The sequence below is a fragment of the Arachis stenosperma genome, chromosome 7 (assembly GCF_014773155.1).
Source record: "Arachis stenosperma cultivar V10309 chromosome 7, arast.V10309.gnm1.PFL2, whole genome shotgun sequence".
Classification (NCBI taxonomy): Eukaryota; Viridiplantae; Streptophyta; class Magnoliopsida; order Fabales; family Fabaceae; genus Arachis; species Arachis stenosperma.
In genome coordinates this window covers 45,915,512-45,926,560 of record NC_080383.1, presented here as the reverse complement: position 1 = coordinate 45,926,560, position 11,049 = coordinate 45,915,512, and positions in this window count along the sequence as shown.

Below are 11,049 nucleotides of genomic sequence, written 5' to 3'. Positions count from 1 at the left end.
TAGAACGGAAGTGGTTGTCAGGCACGCGTTCATAGGGACGGATGATGATGAGTGTCACGGATCATCACATCCATCAGGTTGAAGTACGAGTAATATCTTAGAATAAGAATAAGCATGAATTAAATAGAAAATAGTAGTACTTTGCATTAAAACTCGAGGTACAGCAGAGCTCCACACCTTAATCTATGGTGTGTAGAAACTCCACCATTGAAAATACATAAGTGATGGTGGTCCAGGCATGGCTGAATGGCCAGCCTCCACAAAAGACATATGAATTTGAAAATAGGAAAAAGGACCTGGTCTAAGGACTAGACGTCCAAAGATGAAAATACAATAGTAAAAAGTCCTATTTATACTAGACTAGCTACTAGGATTTACAGAAATAAGTCTAAATGCAGAAATCCACTTCCGGGGCCCACTTTAATGTGTGCTTAGGCTGAGCTTGAGCTTTACACGTGTAGAGGGTTCTCTTGGAGTTAAACGCCAAGTTGTAACGTGTTTTGGCATTTAACTCTGGTTTGTGACGTGTTTCTGGCATTTTACTTCAGAATGCAGCATGGAACTGGCGTTGAACGCCAGTTTGCATCATCTAAACCTGAACAAAGTATAAACTATTATATATTGCTGGAAAGCTCTGGATGTCTACTTTCCAATGCCGTTGAGAGCGCGCCATTTGGTGTTCTGTAGCTCCAGAAAATCTATTTCGAGTGTAGGGAGGTCAGAATCCAACAGCATCAGCAGTCCTTTTTCAGCCTGAATTAGATTTTTACTCAGGTCCCTCAATTTCAGCCAGAAAATACCTGAAATCATAGAAAAACACACAAACTCATAGTAAAGTCCAGAAATGTGAATTTTTCATAAAAACTAATGAAAACATCCCTAAAAGTTGCTAGATCCTACTAAAAACTATCTAAAAACAATGCCAAAAAGCGTATAAATTATCCGCTCATCAGTGTGCGACCTTACAAGGAGTTGTGAAGCTTCGATTTTGCAAATGGCATTACCGATGACTGAGTCGACACACAAAGGTGCCCATTGGTGCGAATGTCAGATTATGAGGGAAAATTCTTCAAAACTTAAAAGAAAGATTAACTACAGCGCTAGTGTTTGCACTGCTTGAAACCCATGGACTATTAAGGATCTACTAGTACGTTTCATAGGAAAATCTTGGAGTGCGTTCTGATGTTGATTGGTTTATACGCATAGATAGGGTGGTTAATATAACGTTGCTACATAGTGAATTATCGAACGCAGAGGTAAGTAGAAAAGGAGAAAAATAAGTGAGAATAAATTTACGCTTGAATATTTGGCTGAGTTTAACATTTGATTTTAGTTATGATAAGTAGAAATTTATTAGTTGTTAATTATGGATAAGGGATGTTAAATTGTATATATTGGTGAAATTGTAAATAAATTAGATAATTAGATACAGAATAAATGGTATGGTGGTATTGTGAACCTTGAGATTTTGTCAAATGAGCAAAGAAAATGGAAAATAGAATATTTTAGGTGTTGAAATGATTGAGTGTGATTGAGTGGATGGTATTGAAATTGTGGTTAGTATAAGAATTGTTGTTAGGTTTGAATGTGTTAAATCGTTGGAAATTGAAGGATATTACACTTGGAGCTGTAGAAAATTGTTTAAGATTAAAAATTAGGTATAGAGATGCTAGGAAACATTAAGTTATGAATCAGTCTTAGGATGAGTGTAGATCCTATTTGGGTTAAGTTGATGAAGTTCAGAAGTATGCCTAGGTTTTGTAATCCGATAAATGATGTATGACTTGATTGAACATTTGGATTAGTTAGTTAATTAGTGGCTAAAAATCAGAGTGGCATAGCAGAAGCTTGTGGAATGCAATAGTACATGATCATTGTGAATAGAGGAAGTAGAATGGTGAATAGACGTATCTTAGTCTAGAATACTTAAAGAGTTTAGTGGGTTACTGTAAGTAAAGATTTCTAAGCACTAAGTTCGATTGTGGCTGTAAGATTAGAATGAATTGGGCTAGGTTGTGGAGATGAGGGCAACTGAATAAATTAGATTTGGGTGATAAGTGAGTATAATTGCCGTGTGATAGAGGAAAAATCGTCGGTAAAGATTTTCACAAAAAAAAAGCGCATTGTAAATATAGTTCTAAACCGACAATTAAACCTCAATCAAATTTAATATGTTTGTCACTTAGGAAAACCAATAAAATTAACCGAAGTATTAAGCATCGGATCATCTCTCAAGAAATTGCAAGGAAGTGTAGTTTATTATTGGTTATGAGATTATATCTTTTTGGGTTTTGAAATAGGAGACAAGAAATATAAATAACAAGGAAATGAAATAAAAATTAAGAAATGTCCTAGCAAGGATTGAGAATTGGAATTCCTATCCTCGTTATCATCATCAATGGTGATGGTAATTGCCTTTTGCTTTCACTTAGTTAACTTCTAACAATGAAGGTAAGTCAAGTGAGCAAAAATCAACTTAAGTTCACAAGTCCTAATCAAAGATTAGATTTAGTGAAGCCTAAGCCGACTAGCAAGTCTCAATTATCAATCAACAAAAGACTTTTGATAACTCAAGAGTCTCTATTTGATCAATCCAAGTTAAGAACATAAAAATCTAAATTAAAATCCTCCTAAGCATTTTATCAAACACTTGAAAGGCATAAGATAAAAACATAGAAAATTAATAAGAAATAATAAAATCTAGGATCCCCAATTGCAAGACAACAATAACCAATAATTAAAGAAAGAACAATATCATAAAAATATGAATTGCATTCATCTAAACCAAAGGGGCAAGTGTGCATCAATAATGAAGTAAACAAACGGAAGCAATAACAAATAAACTAAAAGAAGTAAGATGCTAGAACAAACAAGAGTAAAGGAAAACTAAATTAAAGGAACATTGAACCTGAATTTTAGAAGAAATTGAAAAGAGAAACCCTAAAATCTAGAGAGAGGCTCTCTCCTTTCTCTCCTCTCTCCTCTCTCTGCAGCCTTTAATCTGTGTTTTTGGGCTTGGAACTAGGCCAAAACCAGCCCAGAAATCACATCCAGCGTTTTTTGATATCTGCAGCATGTGACGTTTTCTCACGCGTACGCGTCGCCCACACGTACGCGTCGCTACGCAAAATCCTGGTCACGCCTCATCCCATGTGTACGCGTGGTGCACGAAATTGTGATCACTACAACTTCGCACAACTAACCAGCAAGTGCACTGGGTCGTCCAAGTAATAAACCTTACGCGAGTAAGGGTCGATCCCACGGAGATTGTTGGTATGAAGCAAGCTACGGTCACCTTGTAAATCTTAGTCAGGCAGACTCAAATGGGTATAGATAATGAATAAAACATAAAGATAAAGATAGAGGTACTTATGTAATTCATTAGTAGGAATTTCAGATAAGCGTATGAAGATGCTTGGTCCCTTCCGTCTCTCTGCTTTCCTACTGTCTTCATCCAATCCTTCTTACTCCTTTCCATGGAAAGCTTATGCAAGGGTTTCACCGTTGTCAGTGGCTACCTCCCATCCTCTCAGTGGAAATGTTCAACGCACCCTGTCACGGCACGGCTATCCATCTGTCGGTTCTCAATCAGGCCGGAATAGAATCCAGTGATTCTTTTGCGTCTGTCACTAACGCCCCGCCCTCAGGAGTTTGAAGCACGTCACAGTCATTCAATCATTGAATCCTACTCAGAACACCACAGACAAGGTTAGACCTTCCGGATTCTCTTGAATGCCGCCATCAGTTCTTGCCTATACCACGAAGACTCTGATCTCACGGAATGGCTGGCTCGTTTGTCAGGCGAGCGCTCGATTGTCAGGCGATCAACCATGCATCGTGTATCAGGAATCCAAGAGATATTCACTCAATCTAAGGTAGAACGGAGGTGGTTGTCAGTCACACGTTCATAGGTGAGAATGATGATGAGTGTCACGGATCATCACATTCATCAAGTTGAAGAACAAGTGATATCTTGGAACAAGAACAAGCGGAATTGAATAGAAGAACAATAGTAATTGCATTAATACTCGAGGTACAGCAGAGCTCCACACCTTAATCTATGGTGTGTAGAAACTCCACCGTTGAAAATACATAAGAACAAAAGTGATCATTGGCGTCGGCCCCAGAGAGGGAACCAGAAAAACCAAGATGAAAATACAATAGTAAAAGGTCCTATTTATAGAGAACTAGTAGCTTAAGAATTACAAAGATGAGTAAATGACATAAAAATCCACTTCCGGGCCCACTTGGTGTGTGCTTGGGCTGAGCAATGAAGCATTTTCGTGTAGAGACTCTTCTTGGAGTTAAACGCCAGCTTTTGTGCCAGTTTGGGCGTTTAACTCCCACTTTGGTGCCAGTTCCGGCGTTTAACGCTGGGAAATCTGAAGGTGACTTTGAACGCCGGTTTGGGCCATCAAATCTTGGGCAAAGTATGGACTATCCTACTTTCCAACGCCATTGAGAGCGCGCCAATTGGGCTTCTGTAGCTCCAGAAAATCCACTTCGAGTGCAGGGAGGTCAGAATCCAACAGCATCTGCAGTCCTTTTCAGTCTCTGAATCAGATTTTTGCTCAGGTCCCTCAATTTCAGCCAGAAAATACCTGAAATCACAGAAAAACACACAAACTCATAGTAAAGTCCAGAAAAGTGAATTTTAACTAAAAACTAATAAAAATATACTAAAAACTAACTAGATCATACTAAAAACATACTAAAAACAATGCCAAAAAGCGTACAAATTATCCGCTCATCACATCACCAAACTTAAATTGTTGCTTGTCCCCAAGCAACTGAAAATCAAATAAGATAAAAAGAAGAGAATATGCAAAGAACTCCAAAAACATCTATGAAGATCAGTATTAATTAGATGAGCGGGGCTTTTAGCTTTTTGCATCTGAACAGTTTTGGCATCTCACTTTATCCTTTGAAATTCAGAATGATTGGCTTCTTTAGGAACTCAGAATCCGGATAGTGTTATTGATTCTCCTAGTTAAGTATGATGATTCTTGAACACAGCTACTTTATGAGTCTTGGCCGTGGCCCAAAGCACTCTGTCTTCCAGTATTACCACCGGATACATACATGCCACAGACACATAATTGGGTGAACCTTTTCAGATTGTGACTCAGCTTTGCTAGAGTCCCCAATTAGAGGTGTCCAGGGTTCTTAAGCACACTCTTTTTGCCTTGGATCACAACTTTATTTCTTTCTTTTTCTTTTTTTTTTCGCTTTTTTCTTTTTTTTTTTTTGTATTCACTGCTTTTTCTTACTTCAAGAATCATTTTGATGATTTTTCAGATCCTCAGTAACATGTCTCCTTTTTCATCATTCTTTCAAGAGTTAACATTCATGAACCACAAATTCAGAAGATATATGCAATGTTCAAGCATACATTCAGAAAACAAAAGTGTTGCCACCACATCAAAATAATCAATCTGTTATAAAATTCAAAATTCATGCAATTCTTTTCTTTTTCAATTAAGAACATTGTTTATTTAAGAAAGGTGATGGATTCATAGGACATTCATAACTTTAAGGCATAGACACTAAGACACTAATGATCATAAGACACTAACATAGACAAACATAAGCATGAAAATTTCGAAAAATAGGAAAATAAAGAACAAGGAGATTAAAGAACGGGTCCACCTTAGTGATGGCGGCTTGTTCTTCCTCTTGAAGGTCTTATGGAGTGCTTGAGCTCCTCAATGTCTCTTCCTTGTCTTTGTTGCTCCTCTCTCATGATTCTTTGATCTTCTCTAATTTCATGGAGGAGGATGGAATGTTCTTGGTGCTCCACCCTTAGTTGTCCCATGTTGGAACTCAATTCTCCTAGGGAGGTGTTAATTTGCTCCCAATAGTCTTGTGGAGGAAAGTGCATCCCTTGAGGCATCTCAGGGATCTCATGATGAGAGGGGTCTCTTGTTTGCTCCATCCTTTTCTTAGTGATGGGCTTGTCCTCATCAATGAGGATGTCTCCTTCTATGTCAACTCCTACTGAGTAACAGAGATGACAAATGAGATGAGGAAAGGATAACCTTGCCAAGGTAGAGGACTTGTCCGCCACCTTATAGAGTTCTTGGGCTATAACCTCGTGAACTTCTACTTCTTCTCCAATCATGATGCTATGAATCATGATGACCCGGTCTAGAGTAACTTCGGACCGGTTGCTAGTGGGAATGATTGAGCGTTGGATAAACTCCAACCATCCTCTAGTCACGGGCTTGAGGTCATGCCTTCTTCAAGGCCACAACTTCATAGAAGTGGTCTTGATGCACCCTTGAGATGAATCTCTCCATCTCCCATGACTCGGAGGTGGAAGCTTTTGCCTTCCCTTTCCTCTTTCTAGAGGTTTCTCCGGCCTTGGATGCCATAAATGGTTATGGAAAAACGAAAAGCAACGCTTTTACCACACCAAACTTAAAAGGTTTGCTCGTCCTCGAGCAAAAGAAGAAAGAATAGAGGAGAAGAAGAAGAAAATAGAGGAGATGGAGGAGGTTGTGTGGTTCGGCCAAAAGGGGGAAGAAGTAGTGTTTTAGGGTGTGTGAAAATGAAGGAGTGAAGATGGGTTTATATAGGGGTGAAGGGAGGGGTAGGGTTTGGCCATTATGGGTGGGTTTGGGAGGGAAAGTGGTTTGAATTTGAATGGTAAGGTAGGTGGGGTTTTATGAAGGATGGATGTGAGTGGTGAAGAGAAGATGGGATTTGATAGGTGAAGGGTTTTTGGGGAAGAGGTATTGAGGTGATTGGTGAATGGGTGAAGAAGAAAGAGGGTGGTGGGGTTGGTGGGGATTCTGTGGGGTCCACAGATCCTGAGGTGTCAAGGAAAAGTCATCCCTGCTCCATATGGCATGCAAAAATGCGTTTTGAGCCAATTCTGGCGTTAAACGCCGGGCTGGTGCCCATTTCTGGCGTTTAACGCTAGGTTCTTGCCCTTTCCGGGCGTTTAACGCCAGTCTGGTGCCCCTTTCTGGCGTTAAACGCCCAGAATGGTGCCAGACTGGGCGTTAAACGCCCATCTGCTAGCCTTACTGGCGTTTAAATGCCAGTAGGTTCTTCCTCCAGGGTGTGCTATTTTTCTTCCTGTTTTTCATTCTAATTTTACTTTTTCAATTGATTTTGTGACTTCTCATGATCATCAACCTACAGAAAACATAAAATAACAAAGGAAAATAGATAAAATATAACATTGGGTTGCCTCCTAACAAGCGCTTCTTTAATGTCAGTAGCTTGACATAGGGCTCTCATGGAGCCTCATAGATACTCAGAGCAATGTTGGAACCTCCCGACACCAAACTTAGAGTTTGGTTGTGGCCTCCCAACACCAAACTTAGAGTTTGACTGTGGGGGCTCTGTTTGACTCTGCTTTGAGAGAAGCTCTTCATGCTTCCTCTCCATGATGACAGAGGGGTATCCTTGAGCCTTAAACACAAAGGGTTCTTCATTCACTTGAATGATCAATTCACCTCTATCAACATCAATCACAGCCTTAGCTGTGGCTAGGAAGGGTCTGCCAAGGATGATGGATTCATCCATGCACTTTCCAGTCTCTAGGACTATGAAATCAGCAGGGATGTAATGGTCTTCAACCTTTACCAGAACATCCTCTACAAGTCCATAAGCTTGTTTCTTTGAATTGTCTGCCATCTCTAGTGAGATTCTTGCAGCTTGTACCTCAAAGATCCCTAGCTTCTCCATTACAGAGAGAGGCATGAGGTTTACACTTGACCCTAAGTCACACAGAGCCTTCTTGAAGGTCATGGTGCCTATGGTACAAGGTATTGAAAACTTCCCAGGATCTTGTCTCTTTTGAGGTAATTTCTGCCTAGACAAGTCATCCAGTTCTTTGGTGAGCAAAGGAGGTTTGTTCTCCCAAGTCTCATTTCCAAATAACTTGTCATTTAGCTTCATGATTGCTCCAAGGTATTTAGCAACTTGCTCTTCAGTGACATACTCATCCTCTTCAGAGGAAGAATACTCATCAGAGCTCATGAATGGCAGAAGTAAATCCAATGGAATCTCTATGGTCTCATTTTGAGCCTCAGATTCCCATGGTTCCTCATTGGGGAACTCAGTGGAGGCCAGTGGACGTCCATTGAGGTCTTCCTCAGTGGCGTTCACTGCCTCTTCCTCCTCTCCATATTCGGCCATGTAGGTCATGTTAATGGCCTTGCACTCTCCTTTTGGATTTTCTTCTGTATTGCTTGGAAGAGTACTAGGAGGGAGTTCATTAATTTTCTTGCTCAGCTGTCCCACTTGTGCCTCCAAATTCCTAATGGAGGACCTTGTTTCAGTCATGAAACTTTGAGTGGTTTTGATTAGATCAGAGACCATGGTTGCTAAGTCAGAGTGGTTCTGCTTAGAATTCTCTGTCTGTTGCTGAGAAGATGATGGAAAAGGCTTGCCATTGCTAAACCTATTTCTTCCACCATTATTGTTGTTGAAACCTTGTTGAGGTCTCTGTTGATCCTTCCATGAGAAATTTGGATGATTTCTCCATGAAGAATTATAGGTGTTTCCATAGGGTTCTCCCATGTAATTCACCTCTTCCATTGAAGGGTTCTCAGGATCATAAGCTTCTTCTTCAGATGAAGCATCCTTAGTACTGCCTGGTGCATTTTGTATTCCAGATAGACTTTGAGAAATCAAATTGACTTGCTGAGTCAATATTTTGCTCTGAGTCAATATGGCATTCAGAGTATCAATCTCAAGAACTCCTTTCTTCTGATTTGTCCCATTGTTAACAGGATTCCTTTCAGAAGTGTACATGAATTGGTTGTTTGCAACCATTTCAATTAGTTCTTGAGCTTCTGTAGGCGTCTTCTTCAGATGAAGAGATCCTCCAGCAGAGCTATCCAATGACATCTTTGACAGTTCAGATAGACCATCATAGAAAATACCTATGATGCTCCATTCAGAAAGCATGTCAGAGGGACACTTTCTGATCAATTGTTTGTATCTTTCCCAAGCTTCATAGAGGGATTCTCCTTCCTTCTGTCTGAAGGTTTGGACTTCCACTCTAAGCTTACTCAATTTTTGAGGTGGAAAGAACTTTGCCAAGAAGGCATTGACTAGCTTTTCCCAAGAGTTCAGGCTATCTTTAGGTTGTGAGTCTAACCATATCCTAGCTCTGTCTCTTACAGCAAAAGGGAATAGCATAAGTCTGTAGACCTCAGGGTCAACCCCATTAGTCTTGACAGTGTCACAGATTTGCAAGAATTCAGCCAAAAACTGATGAGGATCTTCCAATGAAAGTCCATGGAACTTGCAATTCTGTTGCATTAGAGAAACTAATTGAGGCTTAAGCTCAAAGTTGTTTGCTCCAATGGTAGGGATAGAGATGCTTCTCCCATAGAAGTCGGGAGTAGGTGCAGTAAAGTCACCCAGCACCTTCCTTGCATTGTTGGCATTGTTGTTGTTTTCGGCTGCCATGGGTTCTTCTTCTTTGAAGATTTCTGTTAGGTCCTTTACAGAGAGTTGTGCCTTAGCTTCTCTTAGCTTTCGCTTCAAGGTCCTTTCAGGTTCAGGGTCAGCCTCAACAAGAATGCTTTTGTCTTTGCTCCTGCTCATATGAAAGAGAAGAGAACAAGAAAATATGGAATCCTCTATGTCACAGTGTAGAGATTCCTTGAGGTGTCAGAGAAAAAGAAAAATAGAAGGAAGAGGTAGAAGAATTCGAACTTAGTGAGATAGAGTTCGAATTGTGCATTGAGGAGGAGTGATACTCCATAAATAGAAGGATGTGAGAAGAGGGGAAGAAATTTTCGAAAACAAAGTAAAAGATTTTAAAAACATTTTGAAAAATAGTAATTGATTTTCGAAAACCAAGAGTGGGAAAGAAATCAAGTAATTTTTGAAAAAGATTTTGAAATTAGAATTTAAAAAGATATGATTGAAAATTTTTTTGAAAAAGATGTGATTAAAAAGATATGATTGAAAAGTTATGGTTTTAAAAAGATATGATTGAAATGATATGATTTGAAAACAATTTTAAAAAGATTTGATTTTTAAAAATTAATGACTTGCCTAACAAGAAAAGATATGATTCAGACATTAAACCTTTCTCAACAGAAAGGGCAACATACTTGAAATGTTGAATCAAATCATTAATTGATAGCAAGTATCTTTGAAAAAGGAAAGAAATTGATTTTGAAAACATTTGATTGAAAAGATTTGATTTGAAAAAGATTTGATTTTGAAAAACTTTGAAAACTTGAAAAAAAATTGATTTGAAAACAAAATCCTCCCTCTTGTGCCATCCTGGCATTAAACGCCCAGAATGGTGCACATTCTGGCGTTTAACGCCCAATGCACTACCTTTTTGGGCGTTAAACGCCCAGCCAGGCACCCTGGCTGGCGTTTAAACGCCAGTCTGTCCTTCTTCACTGGGCGTTTTGAACGCCCAGCTTTTTCTGTATAATTCCTCTGTTGCATGTACTGATTCTTCAGTTCTCTGTATTATTGACTTGAAAATAGAACCAAGATCAAATAAACAATGCATGCAAGACACCAAACTTAAAATAAGACACTAGACTCAAACAAGAAACATAAAATATTTTTGGTTTTTATGATTTTGTAATTTTTTGGATTTTTTTCGAAAATTAAGTGGAAAAGGAAAATAAAGGTATCAAAATTCTTAATGAGAATTCCATGAATCATGCAATGTTAGTCTAAAGCTTCAGTCTAAAGGAATTAGACATGAATAGCCAAGCTTCAGCAGGACATTACATTCAAGAGCTAAATTGATGAGAATCAATCAGCTTTGGTGATGATAAGATCATCACCTTGAAACACTAGAATTCATTCTTAAGAACTCTGAAAAATACCTAATCTAAGCAACAAGATGAACCGTCAGTTGTCCATACACAAAACAATCCCCGGCAACGGCGCCAAAAACATGGTGCACGAAATTGTGATCACTACAACTTCGCACAACTAACCAGCAAGTGCACTGGGTCGTCCAAGTAATAAACCTTACGCGAGTAAGGGTCGATCCCACGGAGATTGTTGGTATGAAGCAAGCTATGGTCACCTTGTAAATCTTAGTCA